Source organism: Triticum dicoccoides, chromosome 7B, assembly GCF_002162155.2.
Source record: "Triticum dicoccoides isolate Atlit2015 ecotype Zavitan chromosome 7B, WEW_v2.0, whole genome shotgun sequence".
In the NCBI taxonomy this organism is placed as follows: domain Eukaryota; kingdom Viridiplantae; phylum Streptophyta; class Magnoliopsida; order Poales; family Poaceae; genus Triticum; species Triticum dicoccoides.
The window spans coordinates 655,661,416-655,686,374 of NC_041393.1; the positions used below are offsets into that span (position 1 = coordinate 655,661,416).

Consider the following 24,959-nt stretch of genomic DNA (forward strand, 5'->3'; position numbering starts at 1 on the left):
AGGAATTTTATAAATTGTTCAAAATTTGGTCAGTTTTTTAAAAGTTTGTTTGAACATTTTCAAAAAATGTTTCTGATTTCAAAATTTGTTCAGAATTTCTGAAATGTTTATATTTAAAAAATGGTCGCAAATTTGTGGGAAAAATTGTGTTTTGAAAATGTGTTCAGAATTTCAAAAAATGTTCCCAGTTTTAAAAGAATCACAGATCCAAAAATGTTCGTGGTTTCAAATTTTGGTCGGAGTTTCAAAAAATGTTTGTATTTTTAAGAGGAGTTTTAAATGTCAAAAGATGTGCAAGATTCAAAAAAAATATTTGAGATTTTTCAAAAAAAGTTTGCGTTCTAAAAAATGTTTGAGTTTTGGAAGAAATATTCACAATTTTGCAAACGTTCAGATTTCAAAAATATTCACTTTAAAAAATATATATTCTGTTTCGAAGTTTCAAAATGTGTCTCAGATATGTCGCTATTGATAGTTCTTAATGTTCGGCGCTGCCTATTAGCCACCAAACCTCATCAGCTCAAGTGGTTGGCCGCGTGCACTCATAAGCGCATCTATGTTTTTTTTGGCCTTCTGAATTTATAAATCAACCGTATCTGGCTTGAGTTTTAATCACTGTGTGGTCTATCTAGTGGGCGAGGAGACGGGCAATACACGGCGACGAATTTCAGAGTCCTCTTACAACTATGTGCTTTATCAAACAGATATATCTTGAAAACTTGAAAAATAGTTGTTTCTCGGAATCATGGTTCCATTTAGCTCTTCGGCTACGCCTTGTCAGAGGGTCCGTACATGGATTACACCCGAGGGAGAAGCTGCAAAAATAAACGTCGACGATGGACTATCTCGCCATGGCAATATGGGTGCAGTGACGACTTCCCGCGGGGGGGGGGCAAGGAGGGCTGTTATGTGTTATCTGGGAACCTCTGGTGTTGTTTTTTATGGCCTAGTAGATCCAGCTATTTCAAACATCAATAAAGGTGCTGCAACATCCAATGCTTTGGTTCCGAGCAAGATCTCTACTCCTAATGGAGCAGTTGGTAGTCTCGCTTCCAGGTTTTTTTTCGTCCCACCACTTTCGTCCGGTTTTTTTTCGTAGGTTAACCGTCGTAGATTTTTTTCGTCGCCTCCCCCACTTCATCGGTTTATTTTCACTTCACCCTCTCACACAACGAAAAAAACTAAACGGATCAGAACTTTTCATACTGACGCAAATTATTTAGTAATGTCTTTATGTAAAAGAATCAATCACAATCAATCTCTAAAGATCAAATCTAAATTAATTAATCTTCATAACGTTTGTTTCCTTCCAAATCACGTCCATAACTTTCCTTCCTTGTTTGGGCAGAAACTGTTTGGTAGCAGAGATTAGGAAGCTTCCTATGAGTGTAGTAATAGGAAGTATTCTTTTTCTTGATGATTCGTTTCCATACTGACGCAAATTATTTAGTAATGTCTTTATTTAAAAGAATCAATCACAATCAATCTCTAAAGATCAAATCTAAATTAATTAATCTTCATAACGTTTGTTTTCTTCCGAATCACGTCCATAACTTTCCTTCCTTGTTTGGGCAGAAACTATTTGGTAGCAGAGATTAGGAAGCTTCCTATGAGTGTAATAATAGGAAGTATTCTTTTTCTTGATGATTCGTTTCCATGCATGATGATAGTAAATTAGGCCAACATTCACCACTATTTATCAACGTCATCAATCATATCCATTCCTACCAGTCTTAAGGGAATCTGCTCGCTATGTCTTTTTTAAGGGGATCCGCTCGCTAAGTCGTCGTCGCACGTTATTTTCACAAGCAATTCCCCTAAAAAAGGCATGGGTATTGGTAGTTGAACGCCCGCTAGGTTTTCCGCCTGTCCCATCCTCGCGCTGTGCCACCACCACCCGCCGAATTTCCAGCCGCCCGAGCCCATTAACTTCGCCAGCCATCGGGTCGACTGCCCCCGCCCCAAACCCCCATCCCCGAGCACTAGCTATCGCCGCGTTGCCGTCCCAAGCTCCACGCCACCGGGAACGAATCAAGCACCGTCCCGACACCGCCGTCGCCGGCCCAGCACCTCCAGCTTTGCATGGACAGCTTCAATGTGCAGTCTCCCTTGCTGCCTCACGTTCTGCCAGCGCATGCAGCGGCGGGGTTGGACGCGTGCGTGCTTGCTAGCTTGCTCTCCGTGCGTACGTACTTGCTCTGCGTGCGTCGCACCGGCCAATGCACATGATGCGTGTGTGCCTGCTTTTCTGTATGTGTATGCCAGCGTGATGCGTGTGTGCGTTGCTGTGTGTGTATGATATAGATGGCCCGAGTGTGTGCATGCTGTGCTCTGCTCTCTGCTGATCTATGTGTTGGTGCTCCTGCTATATGTTCATGCCATACAAATGAAATTTCTGTTAATCTTCTGACATGTTGAGTTGGTTCTCTCTGTCTTCTGTGGGGGTGAATGCAAATGAGTCTATTAAGTCAGGCACTATTGCTGAGCTAAATTGACAAAAAAATGTTGGTAGCCATAGTTGTAGTTTAAGTAGTAGCGAGTTGTCTGATATGTATAAAGAGCCCGTTGCAACTGAGCCCGTTACTAAATTGACAAAAAAGGTCGCCAGTGTCACTTGATATGTATGAGAATATTAAATGTATTATTAACATGATTAATATTGAACTCTTAAAGTTAATGTGGCCCTGTTGCAACACACGGGCGTTCTTCTAGTCAATCACAGAAGCTAGGACCTTGCAAATGGCGGCTCTCTGTTTGAGAATAGGGAGACCAACTTTGAAGCACATGCAATAGCGAAAGCAGCTTCTGACTCTTCGTGTAGGGCGCCATATGTGGCTAGGGATACTTCCTGAAATCGCATGTTTTTTTTTTGAGGGGCTTCTGAAATTGCTTGGCATCCCTTATGTTTTGAACGTTGAATAAAATCCCTAATTCAATTTTCTTAGCAAACCCTAATTCACCTAGTAAAATGTACTTCCTCCAACGAAGCCGCCCGATTCCAACGCCCGCCTGGGCCTCAACATATGGCCGAACGAAGCCCAACTCCAACCCAGTTTCTCTTCTGGCACGGCAACGGCAGGCACATCCCCGCGCCGCCTCTTCCTCTTCGATTCCCCAATCTCCTCCCCGTCTCCTCCGCCCCCCAAAAATCCTCCTAAATTGCCAGTCTCACCAGCCGGCGGAACCCTAGCTCTGGAGCTACTGCCAGGCCAGGACGGCGGAACCGGCCGCTCCTTCCCTGGCGCCGCACTTCGGAGGCCTGCGCTGCTCGGCGCGTCCCTCGCCCGCGTCTTTCCTCCGGCCACACCTTCAGGATTCGCGCCGCTCCGGTCCAAGGGCTTTAGAGGCTTGCTACCGTTGCCGTCCTCTTTACCTCTGCGCGCGCACATGTATGATTTTGACCTTCGTAGCGCTCCGGTCTCTCTGATCTTGGCCCTTCTGTCGTTGATGCCCCGATGCTATTGCGAACACCTTCAGGATTCACGAACACAAGTAGGATCTCCACTGGTTCTGATTCATGCACCAACTACTATTCTATGCAAATAGTAATTGCTAACTCTTCAATCCTTGCTAGATAGTCTGTAATGCTTTCAATTTTTTTTAATGTGAATAAGCACTACTTCATAGATTGCAAACCCCATGTTTAATAGTCCATTGCAAGAATTATAATATTCAAGGAGGTGTCCAGGCTCAATAGTGGTCTGTATTTCATAACCATAGGTTTATGCTACTTCTGATGAATTCCTAATAAAATGTTATTTCTGTTGCAACTTCACACTTTTCAGGAGTCTGATATGCTTGGTCAAGTTCAGTGCAGCGGCTGCAGCCGGCCCCTATTGATTCCATTTTCTATGATGCACGGTGGTCGGCCGGTAGGCACCTCTACCTTCTGTCGCAGCGTATCCAGGTCAGCATTGCAGCTTCCTCGACACTAAACTTATGCAACCATCCACCGCAATTTTTCCTTTGTGACCTATATATACTCGGCTTCAGTGACAGTCTTGCTGATCTTAGGCAATCGACATTCTCTCCGCTTACTTGTCAGATGGGCGTTGCTTTGATGATTTAATCTGATAAAGATGACACACTAGGACGTAGACGTACATAGAAAATTTCCGGGTAGCTTGTACATGACTGGATCCTCTCCGTGCAAAAATTGATGAGACATAGTTGGTAGGAAAATCTGTGAGGGGCTAAAACTGCAGTCTTCCCTTACCGCACAATGCAAGTTCCCGGTTTAATTCTGGATTATTATTGTAGCCTTTAGGTTTTGTTTTTATTTGCTAAGCATAGCACCTAATTTACGATGAAGTGCATCCATCAAGCAAATTGTTTCACTGTTAATACAGAGCAAACATATCAGAATAGGTGATATTCAAGTCTACTGGAAATTGCTCCAATTATGTTAAGATCAACTAAGTTACTAGCTAGGGACCTGGATGCCCTGCAAGATACACAAATCTATCTTTGAAGCATGTGAGATCTAGATGTGCATCCTTCTATTCAAGGATTCCTGTCTGCTCATAATATATTGTGGTTGAAATGTGGGGTTTAAGTGCACAACTGAACTTTAGCTTTGAACAAAACAATGGTGTGTTGGTCTGTACAGAGCCGGACATTTTTGTTGCATTCCATGCTTTTCGATCAATGATTTTGACGTGTTGGTCCAGCATGTTTACTGTTTTTGTGTTGTACTGTTAACTGTTTATACATATATTGATGGTCAAAGTTATGATATGGTTGTCTGTTCGCGTAATGGTCAGTTATGTAATGGAGGTCTCTTCATGATGTACTAGCGCATAATGTCGTTGTAGTCAAAGAGCTGCTATTCTTTGTGCACTTGTTGGACGGAACCGGTAGAAGCCATTCTTTAATATGTGGTTATCCTTAATTTACATCTCCCTTAATTCACATCAGGAAAAGTGTTAAGTCCCTCTTTTGTCCACATGAACTGCCCTCCTTTGCCACATAGAAGGCATCGAGGGCTCTATGAAAGCATCCAATCTCGCCGCTCTGCCAACTTTGCCTGAACCTCGACTGCCAATGCTCCATATACCGTCATACAATCTTGCCATTCTACCTACTTCGCCGGAACACCGACCGCTGGTGCGCTATCTGAGGTACGCTGGATCACATGCCAAACTAAATACGTCTCCGTCGTTTTTGAAAAAGACATGATTTTTAGCTTCCATCGTTATTACCTTGCCATGTACGTACTGTCTGCAAAGTTTGCAAACAAAAAGTGAAACCTATAATGATGAGTGATGACTACGGTATTATATCTATTTAATTACCAGAATTAAATCTTCATGACTGCGAACGTTAGGTGTGTAGTATGCAAGTTTAGAGAGGGACATATCAAGTTTACTATGAACACAAACAGGACAGGTTTGACAAACAACACACTTCAGGCTCTTTAATTTATTATTATTTTAGGGAGCAAAGATGCACACCTGCCTTTCTTGAGCTGTGCTGAGAGTATATAATTTCATTTTGTTTAGCTTGTTGGTTGGTAACCTATACTGCTACTAAGTTGCCGTTGCCTTGTCTGATCTGATACTTGTTAGTTGCCAAGCTGCAGTGCTAGATTACAGCCCTAACATGATGTCGATTGTATCTAGTCAGTGTACACTATGTTTCTTTAGTTATGCTAATTGGATTGGAATGAACATAAATCAACGGAGTATATTTTTTCATGGCCTTATACTATGGTTTTTCAGGTAGGCTGTTTTCAACTGGACTAAAAATCAGTGTTATTTTCATGCATGGAAGAAGCGCTCGACTTTATTACTAACTACTGTAACAGGTGAACAGTTGTGCTGCCTTCCTATTCTAATCATGGATTTTAAGCATACTGCTAACAAAATGTTGGCGAGTGTGGCAGGTTTTACCTAATTCAAAACATGGCCAATACTGAATTTCTAGCTTTCACGTTGCCATGTATATCCCATCTAAATTTCTGAAGTTTATGGACACTACAACTAAATTTAGCAGCTGCTGCAAGCAAAACACAATTGGGTAGAGCAAATTAATTGCTGTTGGATTGAAAACAATAGGTTCAATTGGTTTTTGTGCAGCGGGAGGGGAGAAATTATATATGGTACAGGCTAACCTGGCCATTTTATGTTTTTTTAGGGAATGCCTTCACGGCTTACTTTATTAATCACATAAGCAAACTTACATCGTTCACAAGAGATTCATGAATAAAAGGAGATTCATCTACCCAATTACATGATAAATGGTTCTCATTGCTATGCTTAGCATTCTCATGTGCGACGCCATTGGCCTCCCGATAGCAGTGAGCAAACTGAACCGTACCTATCTCCACAATCAAGTCAACGCAATCCGCAAAAACAGCAGCTCCTTCATGCCACCAAGTACTTCCTCCACCACATGCTTTGATTACTTCTAAACAGTCTGATTCTGCTACTATTTGATGGTAGCCTAGAGATGCCGCCATAGATAATCCTTCTTTCATCACCAAGGACATAATGTATTTTTATCTATTCGGTTGTCAAATGGTTCTGTATCAGCAGACCCCTCTGTGGGTTCTGCAGGTGTATTATTGATACATGTGAGTTTGGATGATTTAGATAGATGTATTTGTGGGGTCTGGTACTCGTTATAATTGTGTGCTGCTAACAAGGATAAAGGAGAAATTCTCCTGCATTGTGATTAATGTATATGACCCTACTCAGCAGGAGCTTAACATTTAGTGTTTTTGTGGTACTTATCTTGCTTGCAGTATGGTTTACATGGCTGCTTTGTTAAACGTACAAGGAATACTTATTCTGATATGTCTTAGCACTTTTATATGCTGACCTCCTTGATTCAGTTTAACAACAATGGTAGATATAGTGGCAAAGTTTCATTGTTGTATATAGCATCAGGATTTTTATGAAAATTAACATCTCTTTTCTCTACCAGAAATTCAAATCATAGATGATAGGTGTTGAACTGCTAGAATATTTATGCCCCTTTGCAACACATGGGCATATGTGCGAGCTTATTCCAAAAGAGAAATGCATTGGTACTATGTTGATACCGAGGGCGCAAGGCTCAAGGGAAGCAGGTTCTCTAGCTGTCTGTATGCTTATGGTATCTTGCATGGGGGGTATGTTTTTTATACCTCTATATGTTGCTTTGCTCACTGTTCATATTATCTTGAAGTTGCATCCCTTATGTTTGTGCTTTACATTTCAGTTACAAATTCAATTCAACATGTCAGTTGAGGAAGCTGCTGAGTTAGCATGGCGGGCTATTTATCATGCAACATTCCTTGACGGAGCTAGTGGCGGTATGCATTCTGTTTCTTAGTATCTATCATGATATTTGTTTTGTTCAGTCATGACATGCATGCATATTTGTTGAACACCTTATCATTATATCTTCCTTTTGAAATACCAAACATAACTATTTGAGTAGCAATTACTTCCGTAAGTTTTTTTTTTGCAAAGCCACACCTTCCTATTTACAAACGTACAATATTGTAGAGTATAGACATGGGTCTAGACATCTAGGAAAACCTCCCTATATGATCGTTACATGTTAATTACATGTGTAGATATGTTCCTTTTTTTTCATATGGCTTACATCTTGGTAGATTCTAAAATATGGTGTGATGTATAAAGAATTATGGTCAGCGCTATGTGTTTGGGGTCAAATTATTATTTGAAAGTAGGGGTTAAAGTTTGTTGAAAGAAAGAAGATTATTATTTGGGGTTGAGAGTATGGCTAATATCCCACTCGGCCCTGTTTGCAATGGCCCACTTTGCAGAAGAATACACCAACCATTTTGGTAGTGGGCCTAACTCATCTCGACAATTCTGTTTGGGCCTCACTTCCCCTAATACGCTAGTCATCATCTCCTTTTCCGTATTTCTCTTGGTCACTTCACAATCTGAGAGATACACCAACAGTTTTGGAATTCACAAACTTATTTAGATTCTGTAAATATAGAATTCGCCGTAAACATTTTTTGAGTTCACAAACATATTTTGAATACATGAACATTTTTCGAGTTCGCAAACATTTTTTGAATTTGCAAACATATTTTTTGTATTTGTGAACGTTTATTGAATTCTCAAACACTTTTCAAATTCGCCTTGAATGTTATTATTAGATTCTAAAATATAGTGTGATATAAAGAATTATGGTCAACGTTATCTTTAGTGTTTGGATCAAATTATTATTTAAAAGCACTGGTTAAATTTGCCAAAGAAAGAAGTTATCGTTTGGGCTTGAAAGAGTATGACTATATCCCACTTGGTCCTGTTGCATCAAAAGCGTGGCACTCACATTGGAGAAGAATACACCGACCGTAGCGAGCCTAACTCATCTCAACAATTTTGTTTATGCCTCACCCCCCCAATGCGCTAGCCATCATCTTCTTGTCCCGTATTTCTCTTAATCTCATACCCAAACACTTCATGATCTGAGAGAGGGCATGCCATCAGCCATGGCAGCATTGTCCCATTCGGCCGTTCATGCCACTTGAGAGGATGAAGGCTCTAGAGACATCGTGCGAGAGGCATTGTAGCGAGTTTGCCACCATCCTAGCAATGATGACAATGCCACAGAGCATATAGTGGAAAGTAGAGTAGGACGGTGGTGTGACAGCGCCGCGGGGAGGAGGTGCACTCGAATAGGGGCACTGCAGTTTGTTTCTTCATTTGGGCGAGAGGAAGCTAGATAGTCAAGACTCCCAATAAGATGGCGGTAAAGCATCAGATCAGACAAAGGGTCACCATCAGTAGCATGGAGGTGAACATTAAGCTTCATGGGAGTTGCAACAATGCGCTTGTTAGTAAGGGCAGCACGAGCAAGAAGATCCTGGATTACTTTTTTTGAGCAAGAAGAGACCTCAATCCCAAGAAAGTAGCGAAGAGGTCCAAGGTCAGGCATAAGAAACTGCACACTAAGACCTTCACAAAGGCAAAATACTCGGGGTCTTCACGAGTATGAACATACTCCCTCCGTCCTTTAAAGAGTGTACTTCCAACTTTGTTGGAGGGTCAAACTATCTCAAAGTTTGACCGAGTGTGCGAGCAGTGGTCATATGGTTCACAAGAGCTTACAGTCTCATCGTAATCAAGACCATGCTCCTACTGAAAGCTATAAGCCATAAAACGAGCTTTGTGGCACTCAAGAGAACCATCAGAGCTAGTCTTAAAATTGTAGACCCACTTACAAGTTATGGGAAGAACACGAGGAGGAAGAGAAACAAGATCCAACGTGCTGCTGCATTCAAGAGCAACAATCTCCTCTGTCATCACAAGATGCCATATGGGATGAAAAACAGCGCCAACGCTTGGAAAACCATGGTGGTCCACAAGCGAAAGCGGACGAGGATGCAAGCCATAAGTAGGTTGAGGCGGGGAAGATGGCGCATCAGTACACGCAACCATAACACGCGGTCCACAAGCGAAGCCCAATGAGGAATCACCGGGACAAACTCAAGTGATGGAGACAATGGAGCCACCGGTGATGAAGGTGTAGAATCTTGTTATAAGTGAGGTGAGGAAATCATAGGAGATGATGGCATTGGATATGCAACAATCAAAAAAGTGTGCGAAGAGTGGCCATGTGTGCCATAGGAGCAAATGTCTTGCTATAGTCATGACCCTGTTCCCATTATTAGACAAGCTTTGTAGTGCTCAAGAGAACCATTAGAGTCTTAACTTTGTAGAACCTCTTACAAGTGATGAGACAAGCACAAGGAGGAAGGTTAACGAGATCCCATGTGCCGATGCACGCAAGAGCATCAATCTCTGATTCCATCCTATTGGGCATGAACAACAACGTCACGATAAGAAGTCATCTCGAGAAGAGTGGTGCTAGAATAACCATAGCGGTCAATAGGTGGAAGCGGGTGAGTTCGGAAGCCATAAGTAGGCTGTGCCGGAGGTGGTGTGTTGCCAACGCACAGAAGAATCCACAACACACGGATGACCATTCTAGTAAAGAATCCATAACACACGAATCACCAGGGAAGCCTCAGGTAATGAACAAGGTGAAGTCGTGGGTGACGAAGGTGTGGGGTCCACAACAGTAGTACGGGAAGACACGATGGGATGGTTGGACGAGGGCAATATATGAGTGATAGGTGTATTGGAAAAAGTGAGGAAATAAATATCCTCAATCGGGGAGGCCAAAGGAGAGGATGGATGTTGATAGAAAGGACAAGACTCATCAAAAGGCATATCCCGGGAAATGTGCATTCGACGACTGACAAGATCCCAACACGATATCCGTTGCTCATCACTTTAACCTAAGAAGACATTCAATAGAGTCTGGCAGTCAGTTTGGTGCATTCATAGGGGCAAGAAGAACGTAGCAAACACAACCAAACAAATGAAGCATTTAGTAGTCAGGAGAACGACCAAAAAGATGCTCGAGAGGAATTCCACCCTGTCAAGAAAAGGAAGAATGAATGTTGATGAGATAGGCGGAAGTAGAAACACCTCAACCCAAAAGTGAGGTGGAAGAGAGGTGACGATCATTAATGCACGAGCCGCCTCAAGAAGGTGACGCTGCTTGCTCTCAGCAACACCATTTTGAGCGTGAGCATCAGGATAAAAACAAAGCTTCTTACAAATAGACAAGACTTCACTACAAGAAAACATAAAAGATATCTCCATGTGTGTCAGGAGAAATCATCTGTAAAGATTATATAGTAGTGATTGCCTCCTTCCAAGGAGACTGTCGATAGCAGCGAAGGGAATGTGAAGCCAGTCGAGCTCCTAGAGGCCCTGGGAGTCACAGTGCTGAGGGCAAGCACCAAGTAGACCACCCATGTGAGGATCCTAATCAGAACAAGTATCAAAGTTGAGTGTGACCCTACAACCAGAGCGAAAAAATGCTACCAGAAAAAAATCTTGCTATCAGAAAACCAGAGTGAAATAATCTAACCACCTGAAATGAGTTGCATGGTAAATGGATGAACATGAGCAATAGAAGGAGCATGAAAATATGAAGTGCTAAGCTAAAAAGCACGGGCACGGGGACGGAAGGACGGGGATACGCATATGAGGATACGGGATACGACATTTTCCAAAAACAGCCATTCAGGGATACGTTGAGTATATATAAAATAAAATAAAAATATGCCATATAATATAGATTAAGACAGAAAATTAAAGAAAAAGAGTTTAGAATAGAGAATACTGCCCCATTTGGTGGCTCTTTTATCAAGTACTTGATTGATCCTCGTCCTCCCATGTCATTGCAAGTTGCATCTTGCAAAACACATCAAACAACAAAGAAGATTAGAAAAATAAAAGACATAACCAGAAGACAATATGAACACATCAAAAGAGTAAAGACTTTTGGTTTGCTCACCCAATTTGAAATGCCATTTGGCTCCCAATTGCAGAACGGTTTAGCAATCTGAACACCATATTACAAATAAAAACCATGACAAATTGACAAGCTCACATAGTCCACTAAAAACATGATAAATGGGAGCACAACAAGGCTCAGATGGCCACATCACACAGTTTCAAACACAAACTGTTCAAATGGCAAATAGGTAGTTCATTACATAACTAGAAAGATAAATGGAGAGAATGACTGATGTTCTCATTCTCTCATGGCAGAAGCCTAAATTAGTAAATGGCAGTAGATTCAAATGAGAGAATCGATGATTTCCTCCCCCAATTCTAGTTCATCAAGTGAAAGATCTGCAGATTCAAGCATGCCAACACCAGCAAAAGTCTCAACTCCATCTCCCCCAACATCCCACATTCGGCTTGGCCTAGTTTGATATGCTTTAGAATTCCTTGAAAGAAGGCGATGGTTGTTGTGTGTGTACACCAAATCAGAAGCTCGAGCAGGCGTTAGCTTGTTTCTTCCAGCACTATGGATGAAACCATATGTGCTCCAATTCCTTTCACAACAAGAGGAAGATGCAGGCTGCCCAAGTACCTTCAATGGGAAATTTTTTAATAGCCTAGTGCTGACTCCATGAGTGCCCCACCATTGTTTAGGTTCAAAATCAGCTCATTCAATAGAATCTGGATTTTCGAAGGCATTCATGAAAGGAGCAAAATCAGCAAATTCCTTCTTGATGGTTTTGAAATCCTCTTGATCTGGATAGAACTTTCGAAAGCACTTGTTTCTCATTTCTGTAACTTCATGGTCATCATTGGGGCTGATACAGCTAAGGACTTCATTAATCCAAGCTGGACTATAGTACCTATGATACGAAGTAAACAAAATCAGCAAGCATGTTCAAGTTAAGAACTTTGAATGAGAAACAATGAAAGTATGAAACAACAAATCAGCAAGCAAATTCAGATTTTACCTTGGGTTTAGTGAGTGAGCCAGACAATGTAAAGGGGTATTGCTCTTGGTCCAACGGGAAACAAGGATCTCTTTAATAATGTCATACAAGATACACTCTTCACCTTGTTCCTTTCCTTCAAACCGATAGATAGGTATTTTGACCTATGAACAAAAGAGCAAATGAAATCAGCATGCTCCACAAATGAAAACAGCATGCTAATGAATTAAAAGATGCTTGAAGGCTTGAAGCAACTAATTATTTACCTTCTCTATCATGGAATCCCACATCTCATAGATCAAATGGAGACATGGCTTGTCGGTGTCAGCCAACCTTATCATTGCATAAATAGGCTCAGTGAAAGAAACAATGTACTCAATTCTGTCCCACCAAATATCATTGAGGACAAGCCCCTTCACCCTTTGAGCTCTAGTTGTATCATCCTCTGTATAAGCAGCCCAATTAGGATGAACAACCATTTGAACAAGTGCATCCTTAATAATTAATAGAATCCTCTTGAGCATGATCACAACACTTGCAAATCTAGTTTCTGCAATTTGAAGGAATTTGAGTTTGCTAAACTCGTTGAACATAGACAGCCTCATGCCATGATTCATGACAAAGTTCTTGATAAAAGTTGCTTCATCAGCCACCTCTTTGATGAACCAAAGATGGAAATTGTCGCCCTTGTTGTTCTTTGAATCACATATGTTCTTCAATGCAAGATTGAGAGTGCACAATGCAAGGAGTCCAGAAGATGTTCTTGTACTTTGCTTCAATCATCAACCCAGCAACTTACCAATTTGCAGCATTGTCGGTGACCACTTGAACCACGCACTCAATGACTTCCTTCAGCTTCTCAAATATGTATTCCTTGCTTTTTATCTAACAATGAAGAGTTGAAGACAAGTCAACAAGCAATATATGCAACAAAAAGGAACAAAAGACAAAGTTAATTGCCTTTAAGAACATTGGTACAAAGATTTTACCTCTCCCTCGGTGTCAATTGCCTTTAAGAACATTGGACCACCTTCAGTCATAACCATGAAGTTTAAAATGGGGTCGCCTTTGAGGTTCAGACCAGCCATCAGTTGCAATAGTCACTCCTTTGTTGGGCCATGTTGATTTAATGGGTTAGGCTTCTCTGAATGTGCTTGTTCTCTTGGTCAAGAAGAGTAGTCCTCAATGAATTATATCCTGGAGGCACATACCCACTCAAGCTATTATTTGCAATGAAGATGATGGCTGCCCTAAAGTCGGGATTCCTTGCAAGATTGAATGGAAGCCTGCAATACGCACACATCAAATCAGCAACACATAAATTTAACCATGCTTGACAAGAAAAGAAAAGATTGTGACACAAAATTACACACCTGCAGTGTAAAACATTCTAGCAACATGAGCATCAGTTTGTTGCCAGACTTCAGCATTAAAACTCTCTTGTATAGCGGTTTGCTTTCTTTTTCTTGTTGGAGCAGATGCATCATTGGGAGGTAAAGGAATTGTATGCCTTGTTGCACCATGCTCAAGGAGTTGAGTGGCTGCTCTATCTTCTTTGGAAAGTTGCTCAAATGCAGAGTGTGGAATTTTGTCACAGGTTGCTATATCTTTCTTTGTTATATAAAGAAGATGGGGCTTCACTCTTGAATAGCTGCCTGGGTAAATTTTCTTACAAAAATTGCAACGAAACTTGGTGTTTCCTCCACTGCTACCAGGGCAACAACAGCAGCACCGGCATTTGTTTCTTCTGGTGTAAGTGCACATACGCCCACAAAGGATACCTGGGATCTACAGCACCAGGACCAGGACGCCCTTCACTCTCACCCACGAATGATTGGCTACCGGCTGTGCCGCTCGCAGATGCCATGGTTTGGTACCTATCAGGCCAACAACAAGCAATCAATTCCTATCAAGAACAGCAGCAGCCAGCAACACAAGCAAAGAGCAGAAAGCAGCAAGCATCAGACCCAATAACTTAGTGCAAGCAAACAGTAGTACAGTACCAAGCAGCAAGCATCTGAAGATTAAAAGTGGAAGAGGTTGAAGAAGAATGAGGAGATGATGTTGGGTTACCTGCGGCTGCAAGGAGAGGCTGCAGGTGCTGGAGGGGACAGTCGCCGGTTGAATCCAGGCGCACCGGCGGCGGTGGTGGCGAGTCCAGGCGGTGGGGGCGAGTCCAGGAGGTGGCGGCGCCGTCTGTGCGACCTGGGAGGCAAGGAGGGAGTGCCTCTTCCTTATGTCGTGACCTTGCAAATAGGGTTTCCTATAATGGGTCGAGGCTGTTTTTTTGGCTAGGCCGTATCCCAAACGTGTCCCAGCATATCCCAATAGTTTTTTTTTAAATTCAAATTTCGGGGATACTCCAAAATCTGCGTATCCCGCCGTATTCCTGTATCCCGGCGTATTAGGACGGCAGTTCGGCAATTCCTGGCGTGTCCGTGCTTTGTAGGTGCTAAGAGTGCCTCGACTATCGACTAGGAGGGAAGTACCATCAAAAGTAAGAACATGAGCATGAGAATCTATAGGTCGAATAGAGGACTAACTGGAAGAATCATAAGTCATTTGAAAAGACGCTCCAGTACCAAGGATCCATGGAGGCGTACCTGATTGTGTAAAAAGTGTTTTCAGTACCAGAAGAATCAGTAGCAAAACTTGCAAAACCTGTCGATGGAGAACCAAAAGAAGGAGCTAGCAGATGCCGAAGTTGCGTAATCTCCGTCGTAGTCAGGGGCTTAACTATGGAGGTCAACGAAGAAGCATCGGGTGATGATCAAGCAGAAACAGTAAGTAGGTGTCAGAAGTCCTGCAATCTCCTACGAGGTGAAGGACACTGCTCAAGTGGTCGACGTAGAATCACCAGAAGAGGAGTGGCCGCCACCACCTGTGTAAGCCTAGAGGATGACCGGTACCTATTATAGAAGTTGGTGGAGGAGACGAGGTCACATGCACACGAGGACCAATTGCAAAGGGAAGGCGCACATGACGTAGTCGGTGGAGTGATGTGCACCAAAACTACTGATGAAAGCCATGAGCAACCATCACCGCTTGTAGAGGTCGCGAGAGGAGTCATTGTAGAGCCACTATCGTAGCCTATGGAAGGCACCGGGGTGAGCAACGTCATAGACGGAGGAGCACCAAGCATCGATTGGCGATGCATGTGCGACACCCTAAAAAGCCACCACACAACAAGAGAAATTGTGTCCAATGAAGACATTGTACCTTTTTTTTGTTCTTCTACTCTTTTATAGAATTAGCCTTTTGTCTTATGAAAGAAGAGAGCAACGGAGCATGGAAGAGCAGCGTACAGGGCGCGTGCGAAGCGGCATGGTCCCCTAGAGAGGCATGTCGACAGGATAGGCTGCCGTCTGTGAGGTCTGGCGGCAAAGTCCAATGTTGAGGTGCTGCGTGTAGCAGAAGAGGGAGCCGAGACTCTGACCTGCAATAGCGGACATCGCGGTGATTGCGGATGTGCGTCGGCCTCCTTTAGAAGACGGTGAGGCGTCGACCAGCTGGAACGTCGGGACATCTTGGAGCGGCGTAAAGGCGTGACCTCTTGGAGCGGTGGGACGTTGGCCTCCTAGAGATGAAGATGAGGCACAACTTACTTGGAGATGCTGAAGAGGTAGCATGCCGTTGTGAGCGCGATGGAGGTGGCCACCAGTGGGGAGCACGGTGGAGGTGGAGGTATCGAGTTCGGAAGGGCATGACGAGAGCGGTGGCCTTTGGGAATTCATCGGGGCAGGAGAGGCCTGGACGACGAAGGAGAGACTACCATGATCTTGAGGCAGCAGAGCGACGACGACATTCGTTGAGAAGAAGACCTCAGGCGAGTGCAGGAGGTTGGGTTGCACGTGAGCGTACTGGCCTGAGAAAAACATTGATTAGAAACTTGGATCGAAATTGATTTAGAGGAGCACGAGTTATGCATGCGAGAAAGAAAACCTAGGTTCTAATACCATGTTAGGAATGTGCAACTTGTATTCCCAGGTGGTCATAGGCTATACATGTACATGTGTGGTACAATATGCAGAAAACCCCTTGTGTAACAAGGAAAATATAAAGGGTACATGACTATAATATATTATTTTAACATGTGTAAGACCCATGCGTTGTGTTCCTTCTAGATGGTCTAGAATGCGAGCAACCGCATCGACTTGAGTTTGTAGTGCAACAACCAATCCACTAGTCGGAAAGGGAAACGCCGTTCCCTGGGGGCAACAGTGATGTCGAAGAGACGAGCTCCAATTTCTAGATAGAAGGATTGAAGCAAAGGGTGCAGATGATATGGATCTCCAGACCGTGGTATAGATTACCGATCATTGAAGACATGGGCATTGCGTTCCTTCCAAATGGTCCAGACGCGAGCTACACTACCAACTTGAGATCATGACGCCCCAAAGAAGGGACGGTTGCTTGACAACTAATCAACTAGTTGAAAAGGGACCCCGGGGTGGGTGTGCGGTAGTGACATTGAAGAGGTGAACAATGTTTGCCAGATTGCCGCCGAGAAGTAGCAGCTGGTGAACATGTGCTTGGTTGTTTGAGGGGCACTAGAGCAGAGGGGCATGCGGTGTAGCTGACCAGAGTGCGACGCTGACGATGGTGTTACACGGTGAGCCACATATGGATCTTGCATGTTATAATTGCCCATGCTTTCCACAACATTTTGTTGACGGGGGCTAAATGAAGCCCATGGAAGAAATCATGGTACTCGGAGTTCTCAGATGAAATCATGTCCACTTCAAAAGCAAGTGATCTGCTACGTTGTCGTGAAGGGTGATGTTCCCCAAATGATGATGCCGATGCAGGTAGACCCGACGACTTGCATTGTCAGCGCATCGGTAATGTCCTGTATCCATGAATGGTTCACGAGGGCCTGATGCACGGTGCATGTGTTGTCGGAAGATGGCATTGATGCGACGAGCTGGCTGGATTGCCCCTCCAGCCATGTATCGGTCCAGAAAGGGTCGAATTTGCAAGCCCTTGTCGATGAGCATGAAGGAGCTTTGGTGTTCCTTGATTAGTTTCGGGAGTCGAGGCACGACGTAGAGAGTAAGCAACTAGGAGAAAAGCCTGGCAAAGGTATGTGGCAAATAGATCAGGTGGAAGTGATTGACCTTGTTCTTCTCTGGCAACAAGACGATGAGGGTAGCGGTGGGCTCGACGCAGTTACCTGCTATAAGCGCATAGAGCTGGTGAACGACGACAACAAGCTCATCTTTGATGATCTCCCAAGCGAGCTGTTAAAACCACTCTACGAGGGCTGGCGGCATGACACAGCCCATGATGGACAAATAGTCTGCGGGCATTTACTCTTTATCCTCATGGGTCAAGGCAACACCACTGTCACGGGCAATGCCGACCACGTGATTTTTGGAGTGGCGATGGCACACATGGATGTAGAAGTAGTGTGTGCTTGCGTCTCCCTCGGCTAGGTAGTGGAAGCAAAGCGGTGGCGGGTGATGATGCACTTGAGGGATACCAACCCAAGCAGCTTAAGCTTCAACTCTTTCCACAAATTAAACTCCTTTGGGACAACCGTCGAGATGGAAAATGATTTCCTTGCCATGAGCTGTTGTACCTTGATGCTACCAATATGTTGGTTGCTCCACGACTGTAGTGTGTTGGCTATATGCTTCAGCAGGACACCCAAACGTTGTGGCCAAGGTGCGACAACACATGCTAGGCATCGGCAACCGCCTGGTGGAAGCCATCAAAATTTGGCCAGATATCCTTGAAGTGGAACCGGTGAGCCCTAGGCATCAGAATCGCGGTGTACAGGATGAATCTACTGCCATGGAGGATCCCGCGCCGAAAAGTATGTAGGATGTCATTAACCCTAGTTCGTCGAGCAAAACAAGCGGTTCTGCACCTTCATCCTCGATGACTTCCCGTCTTCATCACCTGAGTTTATCCTAGTGATTTCCTCCTCGTATTCTTCCATTTTTTCCTCACTTTTATACTCGTTCTCGCGTTGTGGATGCGTCTGCTGATGCACTATCTTCCTAGTCTCAACCTACATATCATCCACCAAAAATGTCGAGGAAGATTGACGTGGGTAGAAGGGCCGCGACTCATCTAAAGTCACATCCCGAGAAATACGCATCCGACGACCAACTAGATCCCAACAATCATATCCCTTATGCTCATCACTGTATCCTAAAAAGACACCTTGCAAAAATTGAGCGGTTAGTTTGGTGCATTCATGGGGGCAAAAAGGTCAACAAACACAACCAAACAAACGAAGCATTGATAATCAAGAGAACAATAAAACAGATGCTCGAAAAGAACACCACCCTGCAAAGCAGTGGATGGGTGAAGATTGATGAGATAGGCGGAAGGGGAGACAGGCTCAGCCCAAAGTGGGGTGGAAGAGAGGCAGCGACCATCAACGCATGAGTTGTCTCAAGGTGACGATGCTTGCGCTTGGCCACACCATTCTAGGGCTAGTTCTTTTGGGGCTTATGGCTGGCTATGTAAATAAGCTGCTCCAACCCGAACTTATTCTAGAAGCCCAATCTAAAATTTTATTTTGGAAACCTACTAATCAAGGATTAACTAGTAGGCTTGGCGCCATAGGGCGGTCGGGTCATCGGGGTGAGCAGCGGCAGGCAAAGTTGGGCTTGGCCATGATGCTGCTGATGGGAAGCCGGTCCGCCGGCGCTTGTGCCTGCCAACCAATGCTACCGATCACTGCTCACCGGCCGTCGTCCTTCAGCTCCAATCTAGGCTACCGATCACTGCACATCTTTGCCCTCGCCATCTTCTCCACCCAGTTTTTGCCTCTTCATTTCATTGGTTTCTTGATTATCGAATTTTGATTTCTTGATTTACGTGTTTTTCTAAATGAGATGTGTGCAGATCGGACGGAGAAGGGAAGGGGAAGGATCTTGAGGAAGAGTTAAGAACAAGGTGATCTCACTCTGATTTTCCTAGGTTATTTTCCTGTGTTGCTTGCAAAGATTGAATTGGCATGGTCATGGCACTCATACAATGCCTTGGTGCACCCCCTTCTCGTTGCTTGCAAAGGCAGATCCCACAACCTCACACATGCCACTAGTAATTTATATGCTACAAATTTTCTCTTTTGGTAGATGCATGCACACATACGCTTTTATGCAGTGCTTTAAGTAATCTGGACATTTAGTGCTTTATGTGTGCAGATACAAGAAGATTTATGATCTTGTTAAGTAGCATGTTGAGAGGTCTGAAGGAGGAGGGGCAGGGTTGGAAGCTATGAATGTAATATAAATACTTGCACTGCACTATATGATTTTTCATTTGCAAAATAGAATCACCCACAGTGTAGCTTTTGATTTATTCAGGTCAAGATGGGCAGCTGCAAATTCACTGGTTCACTGACCTAAATTATTTGTATCTTCACTATGTATTGGTTCACTGAACTAAATCTTCCTACTCAGGTTCATTTGTGTATCACCTTTGTTTTGAAAAAAAAATGCAAGTTTTATCATGATTGTCATTAATAGATCAATGAAGCAACAAAATATTAGTTGGACCAATTCCCGATAGCTGTCTTCTTTAACCTGCTTCAGAATCAGGAAAGGCTGGTTCCTAATATGTGATGCTTTTGTTTTAATGGGCTGGAGAATCAGGAAGGTCCACGATATTTAAGCAGGCAAGAATCCCATTGTATTCTTCCCTGGAAAGTCACTATCCCTGTGACAAATAGTATGCCTTACGGTTTTTTTTCCTGAACATCTATCTCCAGATAAAGCTTCTTTTCCGAACTGGCTTTGACAAGGCGGAACTCAAGGGCTGTACGGCAGTCATCCATGTCAGCGTGTACCAGACAATCAAAGTATGCCAATACTGGAACGTGTGTGTTTTAATATAATATTTCCTCTTATTGCTTGGTGGGGATCATGTAGGCATCCTATTTTGTTCAGTAAGTAGAGATACATTTGGGCTGGGCATAAACACCAATATCTTGCAACATGAACAACTTGTTACAGCTGAAGCAGCATTACAGTTAACACTCAGAACTAGGCTATAATCGAACTTGTTCAGACCTTGCACATGCTTTAAGCTCTGCTGCAGTATTGTGTTTTGCTGCTTTTCCACTGTCATTCTCGGATATGAATTCAACTGTAGATGATTCAGCCAAATGAAGTATACCAAGTTTGGTCTCTAACCTGTCCTTTCTATGTATCGCTCCTTTGATTTCCCACAAAATCATTATTCTTCTGATAACTGAGGAATATATTCTTTTCTTGTTACTCCCTCCTATCCATAATAAGTGTCAGAGCTTTGAACTAAGGTTGAACTAATATTAGTTCAAAACTGTGACGCTTATTTTGGATCGGAGGGAGTATTACTCTTGATTTCTTCAGAGAAAGAATGCAAACTTTATACATTGTTCTTCTGATATCTGAAAAATATATTGTCGCTCATGTCGTGGCAAGGCTACTACGATCCATGCTTTGTCAAGTATAGAGTATTATTGAGAGTATGAAGTTTATTTATTTATAGTGTATTGCTCTCCTATCTTCAGGAGATTAGATAAAAACTATCAGAAATCAGGTTGGATTACCCACCCCTTAACAAAGAAGCCATACAGGATGTAAGAAAACTATGGGAAGATTCATCCATCCAGGTGAAAAGAAGTTCATATTTCTGTAAATGTGTATACTGTCAAACAACCAGGTTTACTATAAAATAAATGCGTCTGTAGGAAACTTGCTTGTGTGGAAGTGTGCTGCTGCTGCAAGTTCCTGACTGTGCACAGTACTTCATGGACAATCTGGACCGATTAGCTGAAGCAGATTACGTACCAACAAAGGTCCGTACTTATCCATAATCTAATTCTTGTCTGGAGACATTTATTTACCATGCATGCTTCTTGTTGCGATTGTGTTTGGTCTGTTTCGGCTGCATGAGGTACCTAAATGAGATGGTCTATTCAGTCTATGCTGAAAATAGTGAACATGCATGCTAATCAAATATATAGTTGGGCAAAGCATCTTCTTATGATGCCACTCGGCAGCCTCTTTGGGCTAGCCTTGCCTGTGACGAAAGCCTCCGCGGCAGGAAACTGAATGAAGTCAAGACAGAATTTGTATTGTTCACACACCCAAAAAAATTACTGTGTCATAGCGCCATTTCAGTTTCATTACGAACATAAGATTGATGAGTTTAAAACTTGGAGCACGAGTGTTTCATAGTGAATCCTAAAAATGAGATGCATGCTGAGTAGAAGTCTTTCAAATACTTGAGGAACAAAATTGAACGAATTCACTTGTACGCTTCTGATAATCATGCGAAGCTACTGTGCCTGTTTTTACAGTCTTGCATTCAGTGTGGGTCTGAATGTAATGGCGAGCAGCCTTCCTGCCAAAGCTGTTGTGAAACGGTCCATCTGAATCTTGGAATGAATAATATTGTTGTATCTCCAGTTTCTACGTTGCAGCAATGGGTTGTTGTGCTTTAGTTCCTTTAGCTATTTTTTTAACATGTGGTTCCTTTAGCTTTTTGGTGTCAAGTCTTTCCGACTATTATAGGCTATAGCCACACAATTTGACAATAGATGCTCAAATGCTATGTGTTCTCTATCACCAGAGGCAAGGGAGGGCATGACCGAACTAGAGGTTGTTTCATGGCGAGGGCAGGCAGGGCAGAGACATGCAACGGCGAGGGTTGCAATCGTAAGGGGACATCACCTTATAAAATGCCCACTCACAATGGCTAGATACTGCTCTCTTCCTCTCCATTGTCATTGACGCAATTACAATTGCATATTTAAGCCTCTTTGATCATCTGCTGCAATCTGGCAATAATATCAGCACATAAATTGATTCGCTTCTTCCAGCGTGCATAGCATTCAACTCTTGGTGCAGGTTGTTCACCAGTGATCTGGTTTGCTAAAAGGCATATTATTTGATCCAGACTTGGAATTGCTTATGTGCTGGCAAAACATGAAAAGCAGGCATCGAACCTCACCCATCCATCCACGAATTTATTCCATCTGTCAAAGAAATGATGACATCTATGCCTATTGTTGAAGACATCAGTATCATCAAAACAATATTAGATAGCTTACGAACTGTAAATTTTTTTCCAGCTTACTATATGGAGTGCTCTCTTTTAGGTTAAGTATCTGCATATATGAATCTAGTTCCCAAAGCCTCGGATTCTGCCTCAAGGGCAAGAGCTGCAGTCTTATCCTCGACCCCGAATGATCAATCAGGGTTGCTTATTGTGATGACACCGTTCGGTCCCGGCATCGTTTCATGTATGCATAGCGGGGTATGGCGTGGAATTTACCCCATGCCGGTCGCCTGAGCAACGCGTGATAGTCGCTCCAGAATGGGACGATGTCAAAGACTAACTCCTCGACTCGCTACGTGAAGCATAACTTTTCCAGTGCACCGTGCTTCTTTTTCCGGGACTATACCTTTAAAGGTTGTCTTGCTCAGCTGGATGCCAAATCTGTCGAATTAAATCTTTTGTAAAGTATCCTTGTATATGAGGTTGAGGCTGTTGTCTCCACCCATCAGGCCCTTTGACAAGCGATATCCATCAATAATAGGGTCTAGGACGAGAGCCGCAACTCCTTGGTTGTGTGCTCCTATCGGTTGATCTTGATGATCAAAGGTGATCGGAACGCCCAACCACCTGTTTTCTGATATTGGTGAGTAGGTTTGGTAGATCATAAGGACGTCCTGACCTCGGATGGGTACTCCCTTTGGTTGTAGTTGATTATCTCACCTCACCTTTCATGAATGTCGGGGTTGTCAAGATACTCCACTCCTCCCTTTGCCACTTGTCTGATGACCCAGCAATTCCTGAGCTTGTGGGTGGCCGGTTTATCCGAAGAGGCGGAGTGGATGGCACATGATTCGTCGAGCATGGTGTCTAGCTGTGATTTAACCTTTCGTTGCTGGATCGACCTCTCTTTTGAGAAGGATGCTCGTCGCCCCAGTTGGTGCTGCTGCGCTTGGATCGTCGGTTATGGCGCAGACCTGTTTTCTTCTCCGATCTCGGATAATTCCGTGTTGACGTTCTCGCGCCATTCATTGACTGTCCTGGCGTCCACCATGTTGTAGTATTTAGCGACCATGTTGGAGAGTTCGGTGAATGTCTTCACCTCACACCGAAGGAATTCTCTCATGATCCCTTCGTCGAGGGTGTTGTCACGGAAGGCTGCCAATGCCTCTTGATCCGTGCAGTGTGGGATTTGGTTCTTCGTGACTAAAGTCGTGTCTAGAATTTCCGGGTCATCTCCCTCGTCTTTTGTATGATAAGGGCTAGATCCTAGATGTCAGTTGTTCCCGATTTATCTGTGCGGTATTCGACATGGGAGGTGGGTGGGATTGAAGATTTCATCCCAATCCAATCTGGCATCGGCACCTTCGATAAGTTTTTCCGCGGTCAATGTAATGTTGTCCCTGGTAATTTCGACGGAACCTGGCTTGTCAGGCCGTCGTATTGTATCGTCGGATCCAAGCTCCAGGCTTGATCTGACAACTTGTAGTTTTTGTCCCAAGCCGAGTAGATCCTCGGTGCTTAGACGGAGATAGCTTGGCGCTCTTCGCCAGATCTAGTGTCATGGTGGAGGAGGCCACGACAGGGTCTGAACCATCGAGCTCTATGTCTCGACTGATGGTTGGAGTTTTGATCTTCTCCGGTGGCTCGGTTAAGCCGAGATGCGACGCAGAGGCTATGTCAGCGCCAATCTGATCCTCGACGCTTGAAGCCATCAAGTTGCTTCGGTTCCAGAGGGACCTGTATGGGCCACCAATGTCGGAGCTAATCCGGCGAATCTCGGGTAGAGGGTACCGATCTGGTAGTCTTGGCTAGGTGGTAACAAGGACACAAGGGACACGAGGTTTACCTAGGTTCAGTCCGTCTTGAAGAGGTAAAACCCTACGTCCTGCTTTGTATTGATTGTGGATGGGGTACAAAGTATAGGTGATCTATCGCGAGATCGTATGTGAATGAATTTCCCCTCTACGGCCCTGGCACCTCGGCTTATTTACATACCGAGGGTACCTAGGGCAAATGTGCTGAGGACTATCTTACGCCTTGGAGTATACACCAAGTCTTCGTGTCATTCCTTCTTGGAGCTTCTGGACCAGATGAACGAGGCCCACCAATGATAGGCTCTGGGCGCGGGGGGTTTACATGGCCCAACCCAAAGGATGGGCAACCGACATGCTGAACACCCCTAATCTAGGACTCCATCAACAGGTGGCTCAATAGTACCTCTTGTGGCTCCTGTGATAGAAGCATCGGCTTCCACTGGTGATGTGCAGATTGGCACATCGATAACGACTTAATTGGTAGTGGGCCGAGGTGGACAACAGAGCAAGAGTAGCTATTAAAGGTGTATTCACGGAAGTGTGTGCTGGCTCAGAACGGTACTGTGCCGAGGTGGCAGAGCAAGAGGAGCATCTAAAGGGTGAGGTGAGGGTATTGCACATAGGTGGAGCAACTAGATCAGCCACTGGCGGAACAACAAGGTAGTACTGATGTGATTTCCATCTCTCCGGGGATCAGGCTGAAGGGACAGTGGCCTTGAGGAGAACTACTCGAGCAACAACAGGGATACTATAGAAATGGTATGGTTTGATGACAATGATATTGGAAACTATTAACTTGAGATGCAAGGAAAGGAAACATAGATTAATAAGGACTCCAAGACCAATACTTATACTTC

The 24,959-nt window shown here is 43.8% G+C and overlaps 1 long non-coding RNA gene across 6 annotated transcripts in view; it reads left to right on the top strand.

Moving 5' to 3' along the window:
- Positions 1-3,084: 3,084 nt before the first annotated feature.
- The window catches only part of LOC119338042, a 27,148-nt gene continuing 5,273 nt past the window's right edge, over positions 3,085-24,959 (top strand). For 2 of the 6 annotated variants that reach the window (XR_005163758.1, XR_005163762.1), the window contains exons 1-4: positions 20,010-20,102; positions 20,796-20,897; positions 20,976-21,083; positions 21,860-21,945. This is a non-coding gene — a long non-coding RNA (uncharacterized LOC119338042). Of the gene's footprint in view, positions 3,493-3,785; positions 3,908-4,917; positions 5,121-5,720; positions 5,807-6,927; positions 7,115-7,203; positions 7,298-20,009; positions 20,103-20,795; positions 20,898-20,975; positions 21,084-21,859; positions 21,946-24,959 lie in introns of those variants that run through there. The other 4 variants (XR_005163761.1, XR_005163757.1, XR_005163760.1 and 1 more) reach the window with 4 other exon arrangements.